The sequence below is a fragment of the Bos grunniens genome, chromosome 16 (genome assembly GCF_055505025.1).
Source record: "Bos grunniens cultivar Pamir isolate PY7600 chromosome 16, Bosgru_T2T1.0, whole genome shotgun sequence".
Lineage (NCBI taxonomy): Eukaryota > Metazoa > Chordata > Mammalia > Artiodactyla > Bovidae > Bos > Bos grunniens.
In genome coordinates, this window is record NC_141180.1 from 36,580,638 (window position 1) to 36,596,661 (window position 16,024).

The window sequence follows — 16,024 nt, forward strand, 5'->3', positions numbered from 1 at the left end:
CTATTTCAAATCCTGAAAGATGATGCTGTGAAAGTGCTGCACTCAATATGCCAGTAAATCTGGAAAACTCAGCAGTGGCCACAGGACTGGAAAAGGTCAGTTTTTATTCCAATCCCAAAGAAAGGCAATGCCAAAGAATGCTCAAACTACTGCACAATTGCATTCATCTCACACGCTAGTAAAGTAATGCTCAAAACTCTCCAAGCCAGGCTTCAGCAATACATGAACCGTGAACTTCCAAATGTTCAAGCTGGTTTTAGAAAAGGCAGAGGAACCAGAGATCAAATTGCCAACATCCGCTGGATCATGGAAAAAGCAAGAGAGTTCCAGAAAAACATCTATTTCTGCTTTATTGACTATGCCAAAGCCTTTGACTGTGTGGATCACAATCAACTGTGGAAAATGCTGAAAGAGATGGGAATACCAGACCACCTGACCTGCCTCTTGAGAAATTTGTATGCTGGTCAGGAAGCAACAGTTAGAACTGGACATGGAACAACAGACTGGTTCCAAATAGGAAAAGGAGAATGTCAAGGCTGTATATTGTCACCTTGCTTATTTAACTTGTATGCAGAGTACATCATGAGAAACGCTGGGCTGGAATAAGCACAAGCTGGAATCAAGATTGCCAGGAGAAATATCGATAACCTCAGATACGCAGATGACACCACCCTCATGGCCGAAAGTGAAGAGGAACTAAAAAGCCTCTTGATGAAGGTGAAAGAGGAGAGTGAAAAAGTTGGCTTAAAACTCAACATTCAGAAAACGAAGATCATGGCATCTGGTCCCATCACTTCATGGGAAATAGATGGGGAAACAGTGGAAACAGTGTCAGGCTTTATTTTGGGGGGCTCCAAAATCACTGCAGATGGTGACTGAAGCCATGAAATTAAAAGACACTTACTCCTTGGAAGAAAAGTTATGACCAACCTAGATAGCATATTGAAAAGCAGAGGCATTACTTTGCCAACAAAGGTCCGTCTAGTCAAGGCTATGGTTTTTCCAGTGGTCATGTATGGATGTGAGAGTTGGACTGAGAAGAAAGCTGAGCACTGAAGAATTGATGCTTTTGAACTGTGGTGTTGGAGAAGACTCTTGAGAGTCCCTTGGACTGCAAGGAGATCCAACCAGTCCATTCTGAAGGAGATCAGCCCTGGGTGTTCTTTGGAAGGAATGATGCTAAAGCTGAAGCTCCAGTACTTTGGCCACCTCATGCGAAGAGTTGACTCATTGGAAAAGACTCTGATGCTGGGAGGGATTGGGGGCAGGAGGAGGAGAAGGGGACGACAGAGGATGAGATGGCTGGATGGCATCACTGACTTGGTGCACGTGAGTCTGAGTGAACTCCGGGAGTTGGTGATGGACAGGGAGGCCTGGCGTGCTGCGATTCATGGGATCACAAAGAGTCGGATACGACTGAGTGACTGAACTGAACTGAACTGATGTAGGATGGAATCTGTTGTAGTGGACATGGGTAAAAAGCTGGCGGGGTTAAGGGGAGAGCAGGGGGAGAATGAGAGCTGAGGGTTGAGGAGAAAGGCATGTAGGACCTGTACCCTGGAAGGGGGAAGGGAGAGGAAAGCCCGATGTGATAGTAAGTCTCGGAAGGTGTGTGGAGAACAGACTGTTAAAGGGGCATATCTAGAGAGTTTATTTGCTTCAGGTACGAAGGCTGCGATAGCAGCCATGGCCTGTATACAGGGAGGCCACCGATTGGTCACCATGTCAAGCTGTTTTGATAGATAGGCTATGGTAGCCCAGGTGTCTCCGGCCCACTGACACAGAAGTCCCAGGGCCTGTCCTTGGTTGGAATGGGCAAAGAGAAAGAATGGTCTGGTGTGATCTGGCAGGTGGAGAGTTGGCACTCGGAGGAGGCTCTGGGTGAGCTGGTGAAGAGAATTGGCCAGCAAAGAAGGGGTTAAAGAGGGGCTCATCCAGACATCCTTTAGTTGCCTCACAGGGTGGCTTTGCAATGAGGGAGAAGTTAGGGATCCAGATACAGATAGGTTTAGGAGGCCGAGGATAGACAGGAGTTCCCTTTTCATTTTTGGAAGTGGACAGTTAATAAAGGCCTGGAGTCTATCTGGGGGAATAGTTATTTGTTGATAGGATATGGAGAGCCCCAGGTAGGTGACGTTTGTCTGGGCTATTTGGGCTTTAGATTGGGATACTCGATAACCCCAGGATCCCAGGGCCCCAAGGGGTTTGGTAGTATGTTGGAGGCAGAGTTTTCAGGTTGGGCTACAAAGGAGGACGTCATCTACGTATTGGAGGAGATGACTCGGGGCTAGGTCAAGTGTCTGTAGGTCCTTTTGTAAAGCCTGTCCAAAAAAGTGAGGACTGTCTCTGAACCCCTGTGGGAGAACTGTCCATGTTAGTTATTGGGAAACGTGAGTCTCGGGGTCTTGCCAGGTGAAGGTCAAAAGGGGTTGGGAGAGGGGATGGAGGGGGATAGTGAAAAAAGCATCTTTGTGATCTAATACCGTGAAGTGGGTTGCACTCGGGGGTATGGTAGACAGCAGGGTGTAAGGGTTAGGGACTACTGGGAATATCAGTGTGATGGCCTCATTGACTTTTCACAGATCCTGGACCAGGCTCCAAGAGTTTGGTACCTTCCTTACTGCCAGAATAGGGGTGTTGTGTGGTGAATGGGTAGGAATTAGGATAGAGGCTTGAAGAAGATGGTCTATGATAGGCTTAAGTCCCTTGTGGGCCTCCAGGGTAAGAGAGTACTGTTGTTGGGTGACTATAGTCGAGGGGTCTTTTAGGGTAATGTAGACTGGGGGGGTGATGTTTGGCTATGGATGGGTGATCAGTGTTCCAGACTTGGGGGTCTAAGGTGGGTAGATCCAAGGGAAGGTCAGGGGTGAGGGATAGGGACTGTCCAGGGGCCATCTGCATGCAGAATATAGAGACTGTTACGAGGGGTGGTATGGCAATAAAGACCCCCAATTTGGATAACAAATCTCTCCCTAGGAGTGCCATTGGGCACTGAGGCATTATGAGGAATGAGTGTATAAGGGTCGATTTTCTAAATTGACAGAGTAATGGAGGGCTGATTTTTGGCTTTAGGGGAACTCCAGAGACCCCCTTGATTGTGACTTCTGAGTCTTGAGTTGGACCAGAGTAGGAAGTTAAGAGAGAGAAAGTGGCTCCAGTGTCTACTATAAAAGAGGTCTTTTTTCCAGCCACTACCCTGTCTACCCTAAGTTCTGAGCTCGTGTTCAGGTCATGGGCCAGGGGGCTGGAACCCAGGCCCCGTCATTGGAACAACTCTAGTAGGGTTGGGCTGGGGTTCTGGGGAGAAGTGGAGATTTCCCCAAGGGTGCCAGGGCGTCCCTGTGGACATTCCACTCTCCAGGTCTGGGAGGTGGGGACCTCCCTAGGGGTGCCAGGGCGTGGGGGGACAGTGCATCTTCCAGTGTCCCCATTGGCCACAAGTTGGGCATGCTTTTGTGGGGGGCCACGGGTTTGGGCATGCCTTTGCCCAGTGTCCTGACTGGTTGCATCAGAAGCAGGATCTGGGGGGTTCTTAAGCCCCGTTCTGGGATGACTTGGGCCAGGCTGATCTCTTCACTTGATTGCTGCCGCCAAAAAGGCATATTTAGCTTTTCTCTCACGTTCTTTTTCTCTCTTAGCCTCCTCCTCCCCATTATTGAACACCTTGAAGGCAACTTCTAGAAGGTCTCTTTGGGGAGTCTCAGGGCCTTTTTCTAGTTGTCGAAGAAGTTTGCATCAGATATCAGGGGCTGACTGGCTGATGAATTGAACGTGAAGGTAGAGTAATCCGGTGGGGGTGGTGATATCTAGGTTGATATACTTCTGGTCTGCCTCTGTGAGGCGTGCCAAGAATAAGGCTGGACTTTCGTCTGCCCCTTGGGTGATTTCTCTGACTTTATCATAGTTGACATGGATATGAGTATGTTTTGCATTCCCTCTAGAATGCAGGTAATCATATGATTGAGTCTCCTGATACCTGGGTCACCGGGCTGGTAAGTCCTGTGGGGATGAGGGCACCGCCTCATCAGCAACTGGGCTCTCCCGGTCTTGGTTATATGAATGGTCAGCATGGGCTTTTGCCACTTGCCAGATACGGTCTTTTTCGTCAGGGGTGAGAGTGGCATTTAGGATATAATAGACGCCACTCCATGTGAGGTTATAGGCCTGGGAGAGCCTCAGGAATTCTTTTCTGTATCTGGTAGGATTTTCAGAAAATGATCCTAACTTTTCTTCTATCTGGCTCATATCTGACAATGAAAATGGACTCGGGTGGGGCCCTCTGGTCTTGCCATCTCTCTCAGGGAAACATGTGCGGCAGTGGGGGAAGGAAGGGGATAGGGGGAGTCGGGGAGATGGGGTAGCGGGGTGGAGGCGGAGTCAGGAGAGGTAGAGCCAGTAGGTGAGTTGGATGAAGGGGAAGGAGAGGGTTGGAGGGTGGCGGGTAGGGAGGGGGCTCGTCTGTGGGTTGGACTCCGGGGGGCGGGCACAGAAGGTCACGATCTGTGGTTAGTTGGAGAAAAAGAGCCCTTTTGCTTGGGAGGCAAGGTGCATAGAAGGACCTCGTGGGTGGAGCAGGCCTTATATTGGGAGGGCCTGCTCTGAAGGGCCCAAAAGGCTTGCTTGGGCATAGGGGACCTCCGACCACTTGCCATTCCGTTTAAGAAGTCTGTGAGATTTTGAAGAATGTTAAAGTCAAATGTGCCAGCTTCAGGCCAGCGGTCTTGATTGTCTAATTGGTGTTGAGGCCAAATCTGTGCACAGAGTTTTTTTAAACGGTTAGCTTTGAGTTCAGTGAGTGAGAGTAGTTTGAGATTTTTGAGAACACAGATCAGAGGGGAATCTTTTGGGACAGATTAGCCAGACCCCGTAATTGAAAGGCAAGCGGAGGCTCCTATTGAGAGCTTGAGTCGTCACCCATAGTCACAATAGGAGTTATGAGAAGAGAGCTCTGTGTCGAGGTGGAGCATCCCCCACCGTCGCCTATAGAGTGGCCCTGGGCTGAGGGTCCCCAGGACCCAGACAGGACTGAGTTCTAGGCTGCCTTTAGAACATCGTCCGGATCTTACCTTAATCTAGGGGCCGGTTTGAGTGGAGTGTTGCATGTAGAGCAGTCAAATGGCAAGAGTTTTCTCTTCCGGAGGTCGTCAGAGAGAGAGAGAGGGAGAGGGAGTAGAGCTGAGGCCTGGGGGTACGCAAAGCACCAATAAAGCCTTAGGCCAAGGCTTGCTCACAAAGGCACTAGGCGTCCCTGAGGGGAACTTGAGCCCTGGCAGAAAAGTGAGCTCAGCGGATGTTCACGCTCCTAGACTCCGGGAAAAGGGAAAACAATGAGAGTGAGGGAGAGTGAAAGAGAGTGAGCCGAGTGCCTCGCCTCTTTCCAGGTTTCAGCACGAAGAATGTAAGGTATAGTTCGGGCCAAGGCAGAAAGAGGAAAGATGACCTCAACAGAAGTAGGTTACCTTCATTCAGGCAAGGAGGGGCAACAGTCGGCCTAGCGACCAGGCTGAGCATGGAGAGGGATCAGGGAGGCTCCATACTTATAGGGAGGTTTGTGGAAGCGATAAGGGAAACGTTAATCAGGCGGGATGTTTTGGGTATTCTTTAGTTGAGATGGCATTTGTGGTTGGGCAGGGGGTGAAAAGTCTTCTGGGCAGGTGTAGGGGGTGAAAGGTTTCCAGACAGGGGGTGATAATTCCCAGATAGATGCAACCAGCCTGGAGCCTCAGGGCAGGACCTGAAGTTCTGTTTTGTTTTCTCCGAAGTTAGATGATTCAGCAAGGGCCTTTGAAACTGTTGTTTTCTTTTCTAGGCCCAAAAGACTCCTTCACACGGAACCTTCTACAACCTGACTCCAGAAGAAATTGATTTCTTCACTCTCATTCACTACATCATTTTACATCCTAATGAACACTGTTCCTCCTCAGAATCAAACAACCACCAACTTGGGTCCTTTTTCCCCTTGCCCTGACTGGCCTCTCCCTGTCTTTCTAACTATAATAGCACTCTTAATCTTAATCCTTGCTATAGGCCTAGTAACTGCCTCCCCTCAGGACTGGCCACCTACCGTTCATCTTTCCATGGGTATCGCCTACATTGCTAGCTGTGTTATACTCCTCGGGTGCTATTTCCTCTGCACTGCCTAACTAACAGCCCCATGACTCCTCTGTTCCTTATCCTTGCTGCACTCCCCACCCTTCTGGCTACTCCCTGCCCCTGCTCTGACATTTATTCCTATGTACATTCCTCATGTTATAATACAGCTCCAAAACCATGCACCATGAACCTCCGGGGCGGAAAGTCCAAATCCCTACTCACTATTAAAGTACAAAAGAGAGGGAGTTTCGTGAGTACCTGCCATAAGCCAAATGGAAGAAACATATGTTTCTATCCCATTACCCACTGGGGGTACTCAGACAGGGGAGGGGTACTAGATCAAAATCAGGAAAAGAAACAAGAACAAGTCATAAAGAACATAATTTCCCGGTTACAGGCGACCCCTGAGCCTTATAAATGCCTAGACCTCCTTTCCCAATTATGGCGTCTCCTAAAACCTCCCTCTGGCAACCAACACCTTACCCGCCTTCTCAACTCTTCCTTCCAATTCTTCCAGTACACACAACACACATCCCAGTATTGGATATGCATGTCACTGGCTCTCTCACCACACATAGCAATTCCTTTACCTTCAACCTGGCTGTTAGAGGGCAACTATACCTCCCCCTGCTTATTTAACTTATATGCAGAGTACATCATGAGAAACACTGGGCTGGAAGAAGCACAAGCTGGAATCGAGATTGCTGGGAGAAATATCAATAACCTCAGATATGCGGATGACACCACCCTTATGGCAGAAAGTGAAGAGGAACTAAAAAGCCTCTTGATGAAAGTGAAAGAGGAGAGTGAAAAAGATGGCTTAAAGCTCAACATTCAGAAAACGAAGATCATGGCATCTGGTCCCATCACTTCATGGGAAATAGATGGGGAAACAGTGGAAACAGTGTCAGACTTTATTTTTTTGGGCTCCAAAATCACTGCAGATGGTGACTGCAGCCATGAAATTAAAAGACGCTTACTCCTTGGAAGGAAAGTTATGACTAACCTAGATAGCATATTCAAAAGCAGAGACATTACTTTGCCAACAAAGGTTCGTCTAGTCAAGGCTATGGTTTTTCCTGTGGTCATGTATGGATGTGAGAGTTGGACTGTGAAGAAGGCTGAGTGCAGAAGAATTGATGCTTTTGAATTGTGGTGTTGGAGAAGACTCTTGAGAGTCCCTTGGACTGCAAGGAGATCCAACCAGTCCATTCTGAAGATCAGCCCTGGGATTTCTTTGGAAGGAATGATGCTAAAGCTGAAACTCCAGAACTTTGGCCACCTCATGCGAAGAGTTGACTCATTGGAAAAGACTCTGATGCTGGGAGGGATTGGGGGCAGGAGGAGAAGGGGACAACAGAGGATGAGATGGCTGGATGGCATCACTGACTCAATGGACGTGAGTCTGGGTGAACTCTGGGAGTTGGTGATGGACAGGGAGGCCTGGCGTGCTGCGATTCATGGGGTCACAAAGAGTTGGACACGACTGAGCGACTGAACTGAACTGATACCTCCCCTTCCCAACAAAAAACTACACAACTCATTGGGCCAGTCTCTGACAATGTCCTACTCTCAGCCTCTTCAAACCTAAGCTGTATTAACTACTCTAGTCCCAACTACACTGGTCTTGCAAACTCTGCTCCCTCCTTCTGTTCCACTTGGGTTCTCTGGAGCAGCACAAATAATTGGACCAATCCAGGAATCTTCATTCTCTGTGGGACCTATGCATATTCATGTCTCCTGTTGGACCCCCCTGGACCTTGCATCTTGGTCTTCCTGACCCCGGGTCTAATATTCCTCAAAGAAGAAGAGATAGAACAAATAGTCTACCCTCAAGGGGAACTTTCCCACAGAAAAAGAGGAGCTGTCATAGCCCCCCTCCTGATTAGGACTGGCATAGCAGCAGCCCTAGGCACCAGGATTGGAGGCATCTTGACCTCTGCCCATTTCTACTACAAGCTGTCCCAAGAACTTAATGAAGACATGGAGCAGGTAGTGGAGCCCTTCGTTTCAATTCAAAGACAAATTAACTCATTAGCTTCTGTGGCCCTTCAAAATAGGCGAGCCCTGGACCTTCTCGCCACAGAAAAGGGAGGGACCTGCCTTTTCCTAGGAGAGGACTGCTGCTATTTTGTTAATGAAATGGGCATAGTCCAGGGCAGAGTCAAAGAACTTAGAGACAGAATTGAATGCCACAGAAAAGAGTTACAAAACCTTTACAGTCCCCAAAACCTGTTCCAACAAGTCCTCCCTTGGTTGCTCCCTTTCCTGGCACCACTGGTACTTATCATTCTATTCCTCTTATTTGGACCCTGTCTCTTCAATCTCTTTCAAAGGTTTCTCCAAGAACAGATCCATGCCATCTCTTGAGATCAGGTCAAGACCATTCTTCTCAAGAGCCTCACCCCAAGCTCAGAAAAAGGAGACTCTGGGCCCTAGGATGATCCTCCATTCCAGACCCAAAATCATCACCCCTATCCAGCATGAAGTAGCCAGAGAGATACGGTGCCCTTTTCCCCATTTTTTTATGATTTCAGGGTCTGGAATGAAGGAGTCTGTTGGGCCTAGAAAAGAAAACAACAGTTTCAAAGGCCCTTGCTGAATCATCTAACTTCGGAGAAAACAAAACAGAACTTTAGGTCCCACTCTGATGCTCCAGGTTGGTTGCATCTATCTGGGAATTATCACCCCCTGTCTGGAAACCTTCCACCCCCTACACCTGCCCAGAAAACTTATCACCCCCTGCCCAACTACGAATGCCATCTCAACTAAAGAATACCCAAAACATCCCATCTGATTAACGTTTCCCTTATCGCTTCCACAAACCTCCCTATAAATATGGAGCCTCCCTGATCCCTCTCTGCGCTCAGCCTGGTCCTTAGGCCAACTGTTGCCCCTCCTTGCATGAATGAAGGTAACCTACTTCTGTTGAGGTCGACTTTCCTCTTTCTGCCTCAGCCTGGACTGTACCTTACAGTGACAGGAAATGAATAGTCTTCTACTTGTGTAACCAGTTTCTGGGTGTAAGGGGAAGGTTAGGACTCAGTATAGATCTGGAATTGCTTATTGACCAGTTCAGGGTGGAGCTGGAAGCACACAAACCTGTCCTACATAAATAGACCAGGGGAGGAGTACACAAAAGGGCTTGAAGCAAGACCTGGACCAAGTGTCTTCCAAGGAGCTGAAGAGACAGCCAGCAGGAGAGGCTAATGGGACTTCCAACTCCAACAGGCCCTACGGTGAGTTTGCACAGGCAAGGGCCACAAAATGTGGATGGAAGTCTGAGCAGTAAATATTTTTAGATATTGGATCCTATCTTGCTTGCATGTGTGTGTGCTTGCTAAGTCTCATCAGTCGTGTCCGACTCTTTGCGACCTTATGGACCGTAGCTTACCAGGCTTCTCTGTCCTTGGTGAGAGGGTAACAGGCAGGAAGGCCAGGGGTCTCCAAACGGAGGAAATAGGCTGCAAGTGTCAGACATTTTTATCTCTCTTAAGGGGCAGGAGGAAACAAACTAGTGATATTTTTTTCCCTTCTTTATACAAATTTAAAAGGAGTATTCTCTTAAAATACTGTGTTGCCATAATGACACCTGGTTCCACCTGAAGTTATCTATTCTCAAACCTGGAGTCAACCAATGCATTTTTCTTATGGAAATGTTTGTCTTAAGTCATGTTAATGTGCTATGCATTTACCCCAGACTCTGTCTTCAAGTTGGTTCTGCCTAATGGCTCAGAACCTACTTGACAAATCATTATGTTATACTTAGTCATTGTTTCCCTAATCTATGTAAACAAAACTATTTGTATGGTAATGTGCTCTTCTACAGAATTCAAGTCATTCATTTTATGGCCCGGGAAGACTTGTCTGGTGCCAAGATTATCCCAAAATACATCTTACGGATGAGGGGCTTGGTGCCATTCTGAGTTTTAAGACATTTCTTTCTTTCATTAACAAACTGCTAGTGACTATATAACATCTAGCTGAAGACTAGCAGGGGGGTACTCTTTCTGCCCCGTTCTGATGCCTATGTCAGAAGCTTTCTCTATCTCCTTTATACTTTAATAAAACTTTATTACACAAAAGCTCTGAGCGATCAAGCCTCGTCTCTGGCCCCGGATTAAATTCTTCTCTTCCAGAGGCCAAGAATCCTGGCCTCTTTTCGAAGTTCAGCAACAACCTTTTAGTGGGATTCTCCAGGCAAGAATACTGGAGTATGTTGCCATGCCCCCTTCAGGGGATCTTCCCAACCCAGGGATCGAACACACAAGTCTCATGTCTCCTGCATTGGAAGACAGGTTCTTTACCACTAGCACCACCCAGGAAGCTCTCTATTATTCCCATATTAATAATGGAGAAGAGAATCTCCACAAGGGTGTTGGTCTGGATTTTTTTTTTAATGTTTATTTATTTGTCTGATGGGTCTTAGTTGCACCACATGGGATCTTCATGTGTCATGTGAGAATTTTTGTTGTGCTACACAAACTCTCTAGTTGTGGCACGTAGGTTCAGTAGTTACAGCATGTGGACTTAGCTGCTTCCTTGTGTATGGGATCTTAGTTACCTGATCAGAGATCAAATCTGTGTCCCCTGCATTGCAAGGTGGACTCTTGACCACCAGACTGCCAGGGAAGTCCTAGTCTGGATGTTTTTTGATGTGGGTTACTGGTACCCAGTAAGGAAGAAGGATAGATACAATGGACGAAAATGCCTGCTGGTAGACGATACAGTAGGTGCTGAATTCTAGGAGGACAGATGAGACTGGAGGTTCCCTGTAAGACTGGGGAATTCATCCACCAAGAGACTGGGGAAAGAAATCATGGGCCTCACTGAATCAGGGCTAGATGTGGTCGAATATTCTGCAAGTAGGTTATTTAGCTTGACAGTTTAGTAATGCTTCACTTATATGGGTATAACCAAAAGTCAGAAAGGATATAAACATTTCATGAGTAGTCAAAAATGAATATTTCAGTGTTTGCATTCTTTGGTTTTAGAACAGCCTCAGAGCTCTTGGTTCAGCTGTCTCCATTCTTCTTGTGCATATAATTCCAAGGAGTGTAATTATCTGATCGCTGACCAACTAGATGAAAAGCAGCAAGAAGCCAGGAAGTGAGGGCACCAAATGGACAATTAAGAAGCAACAGCTGACAGCCTATGTTACAGTTTGTCGTTGTTATTCAGTCACTAAGTTGTGTCCATGTCATTGCAACCCCAGTGATTGTAGCCCACCAGGCTCTTCTGTCCATGGGGTTTTCCAGGCAAGAATACTGGAGTGAGTTGCCATTTCCTTCTCCAGGGGATCTTCCAAGACCAGGAATCGAACCCATGTCTCAAGCATTGGCAGGCAGATTCTTTTACTACTGAGCCATCAGTAGGGAATCATTGACTATTAAAAAGTGAACATACACACTGGTACCTCCAGATGCTCCAGCCTCCCAGCCTTTCCCCAGCACTTCCCAATCTCTTTATAATCTATCAACTAAAGAGTTAACTTCTAGCAGAGCAGAATTCTCCAGACCCTGCCTTAGCACCAAGTGTCATTTCTGTATCAATTGGTCTTCTGTTGTTGCTGAGTGGCTAAGTCGTGTCCAACTCTTTGCAACATCATAGACTGCAGCAAGCCAGGCTTCCCTGCCCTTTACTATCTCCTGGAGTTTGGTCAAATTCATGTCCATTGAGTCAGTGATGCTATTTAACCATCTCATCCTCTTCTGCCCTCTTCTCCTCCTGCCCTCAGTCTTTCCCAATATCAGGGTCTTTTCCAATGAGTTGGCTCTTCGCATCAGGTGGCCAAAGTATTGGAGATTCAGCTTCAGCTTCAGCATCAGTTCTTCCAATGAATATTTCCTTTAGGATTGACTGGTTCGATCTCCTTGCAGTCCAAGGGACTCTGAAGAGTCTTCTCCAGCACCACAGTTTGAAGTCATCAGTTCTTCAGTGCTCAGTCTTCTTTATGGTCCAACTATCACATCCATACATGACTATTGGAAAAGCCATAGCTTTTACTATACTACATTCTGTATGTTACATGCCTTCTATATGTTAATAATTTGATTATTTTACCCATGAACATGGGTGTACATTGCTTTAATAATTGAGAGATGAAATTCCTCTCTCAACATCTAAAACAAGAAATCCAAAAGTGTAACAGTTAGGGTTGTTTCAAGTAGGGAGAGGACTCATAAAATTATAGGCCCAGTGGGCATAAATATATTATGATGAAGGATAATAATTGATATTTATATTAGTGGGTCTTGGTCATTTAGAAAAGTTTAATTGTTTGCCACATACCAGGTGCTACTCTTACTATTACATCCTCAGGAGTATTGTATCCTCAGGATGAGGTTGCTGATGTTCAGTTGCTCAGCTTAATCTATTGCAGACAACAGGCAAGAGCATGGTACACCTTAAAAGTTTTAATCCAAAGTGGACGAAGCATCTTAGAGGTGCTTATATAGAATTGAACCCTTACTTATCTAGACAACTAACTTCTTGAGAATGATTCAGTCTTCAGGACTCCAGAGCTGGAACTCCTAAATGAAACAGAACAATGGCCTGTCTGTATTACTTATGGCCAAAATGTATGTGTTCTTGTGTAGCCAAATTCATCTTTCCATGCCAGTCCTGTGCAAACCTGAGCATTGGCTCCCTTGGGCTTACAGTACTTCCCTGTTTATGTGGGCTGATAGTATTTCCCTGTACACCTGGGCTTATCACCCCTCCCTGCTCACCTGGACTGACCATATCTCCTTGTTCACCTGTGTTAATCACTTCTTTCTGCTCACCTGGGCTGATTACCCATCCCTGCTCATCCAGACTGATCACTCTTCTCTGCCCCCTGGACTGGTGTTGCTTCCTGGTTTATCTGAGCTGACCACACCTCACTGCCCTCCCTTTTTCTTTGCCTCGGTGGGCCTCCTTCATGCAGCTGTGGTGGCACCAAGAAGAAACAAGTCTCCTTTGTCATTTCTGACATTATGTCGTGATTAAAAATGGCATACTTGTCAACTCATCTCAGACAGCCGCTCAAATCACAGTCTCCAGAAAAACAGTTGAGAATAAGACACATCCTTGATGAGCTGGAGATATGGTTGGATGAAAGCAGAAAAGACAAGTTCAGAGTGTAATGTGGCACATGATAAAAACCGAAACAATATGCTTTTCAAATATAGGGTGGAAACATGTTCAAGGTTAATGGAAAATTTTAGGGTCAAAGAAGACAGTGAGCTAGAAAGTAGGCAACAAATGTGACCTTGACCGATTCTATGTGGATTAGGTCACTGGAGTCTTCTACACAGGAGAGGGAGGGGACCCAGAATCCCCACCCCTCTCTAGTAAGGTGCCCTCATTAGTCAATGGGACTTGACTAGTCTGATCACTTTATTAACATAATCATTCACCCTAACCACGTATTCGCAGTGTTAGCCAGCTGTACAGACTAGCAGCTGGCCAAAGAGACAGAAAAACCCAGGAAAAGCTGCAGGTCTGATGGATGGATGCATGTTCTGCAGTAGGGTTCCAGGCGAGGGATGCTAACATTACAGATGCCCAAAAGCAACTGTGCACTTACTTCAAAGATTTCGCAGAGCAATAAGGAACCAGGGCTCTCTCAGGCATCCCAAAGCGCTGACCCCAGGAACACACTTCTCACACACAAATGAGAGGTGGAGCGTGGGAGCCATTGGAAGCGGCAGACACTCAGGCCAGACCATGTGGCTCCAGGAACCCTCCTTTCTCTGTGGGTCTATTCCTGTCTCCTCTCATTCTCCTTTCCGCATCCCTCTCTCTGCAGTTTCCCCTGTCTTACACTCTGGCTTACTTGAGTTCCCTCTCACATCAGCAAAGCCCCTTGGCTTCTCCACATCAGGATCTTTCTGGCTCCCTCTGCAGTTCTCTAATTCTTTCTGTGATTCTCAAGAAAAAAGTTTAGATGGCTCAGTTTTTGTTTTCCTGCCAGTTGGGTATCAGGGCTCCCTGGCATGTCTAAAAGTCCTAAAGGTAGATGCCCAGCTCAGTGTCCTCAGAAGAACTGGGGTCTTACAAGGTGGCCCTTTCAGCCAGACCTGGGCCCAGCAGGCTGGGATCTAATTTCCTTAGCAAAGACTGGGCAGTGGATTTCCTATTTCTGGAAACCTGGAAAGCTGTTTCAGTTGGAGATCGAGTTCTGCATTTTCACCTCTGTTCCCTTCCCAACAGGCTAGGTGACAATGATGTCACTTCCTTTCTCCATAAAATGATAATAACACTGTTTGCCACATACCAGGTGCTACTCTTACTATTACATCCTCAGGAGTATTGTATCCTCAGGAGGAGGTTGCTGTTGTTCAGTTGCTCAGGCATGTATAACTCTTTGCAACCCCATGGAATGCAGCACGCCAGGCTTCCCTGTCCTTCAATATCTCCAGGAGTTTGCTCAAACTCATGCCCATCAAGTCAGTAATGCCATCCAACCATCTCATCCTCTGTTGCTCCCTTTTCCTCCTGCTCTCAGTCTTTCCCAGCATCAGGGTCTTTTCCAGTGAGTCGGCTCTCCACATCAGGTAGCCAAAGTATTGGAGCTTCAACTTCAGCATCAGTCCTTTTAATGAATATTCAGGGTTGATTTCCTTTAGGGTTGACTGGTTTGATCTCCTTGCATGAGGAAGTACTAACCTTAAGTCTTATTAAACTGGAGAAATGGAGGCAAAGAGCAGTTGAATAACTTGCTGAAGGTCACACAGCTAGTAAGTGGTAGAGCAGGGATCTGAACTCTGTTGGTCTGGCCACAGAATCCTTTCTCTCCACCAGAGTTAAATCATGCTACTGTACTGCCATTGCAGCATCCCTCAGACTCCAGGGAAAAGTAGGCCATGAGATTAAAGAAGCTGCAGAGGGCCTTCGCTCTGTTCTACAGAACAGGACGGTCCTTTGTTTCAGGTCAGGAACATTTCTGCCCTTTGCTTGTGTCCTCTGTGAAGGGCATGGGAGGTGCGAGCCTGTCAGCAAGTATAATCTTGAAAACTTCTCTCTCAGCTAACTTCAAGGACTGTTTACCCAAGTGGACACAGGAGGATTAGGCAATTCATTGATCCGGCATGTAGGATGGGTTTGGGTGTGACCAAGTGCACTGTGGCTGTCAGAGTAAATCCATTCCATAGAGCAACTCAGACACCCACAGCAGCTGGGATAGCCCAGGATACATGTTGGGATGTGGCTCGTGAGCTGGGACTCAGCATCCACCAGTGATTCAAGAGTTAGGATGAGGAACTTCCCTGGTGGTCCAGTGGTTAAAACTTTGCCTTCCAACACAGGGGGTGCAGCCCTAGGGCAGCCCTAAGTCTGCATTAGTGGCAGGTGTCTACTGCTGAGGCAGGCAGGAAATACCACGTAGCATCTGGCTGGGAGTTGATGATGGACAGGGAGGCCTGGCGTGCTGCGATTCATGGGGTCGCAAAGAGTCGGACATGACTGAGCGACTGATCTGATCTGATCTGATCTGGGAGCTAAGATCCCTCATGCCTTGTGGCCGGAAAACCAAAACATCAAAAAACGGAAGCAATGTAACAAATTCAATAAAGACTTTAAAAATGGTCCCCCCCCACACACACACAAAATAGGCTTAAGAAAAAAAGAGGATGAGAACAGAACAGCCTACAGTTGGATTCTCCATTTCATGCTCAAACATGGGGCTTCCCCAGTGACTCAGCAGATAAAGAATCCACCTGTAATGCAGGAGACAGAGAGACGTGGGTTTGATCCCTGGGTCAGGGAGATCCCCTGGAGGAGGAATTGGCAACCCACTCCAGTATTCTTACCAGGAGAATCCCATGGACAGAGGAGCCTGGGGGGCTACAGTCCATGGAGTCTCGAAAGAGTTGACACCACTGACCACGCATGGGGCCCAGGCCGTCTCTCCAACTGTCTGGCTGAGGGCAGCCCTAAGTCTGCATTA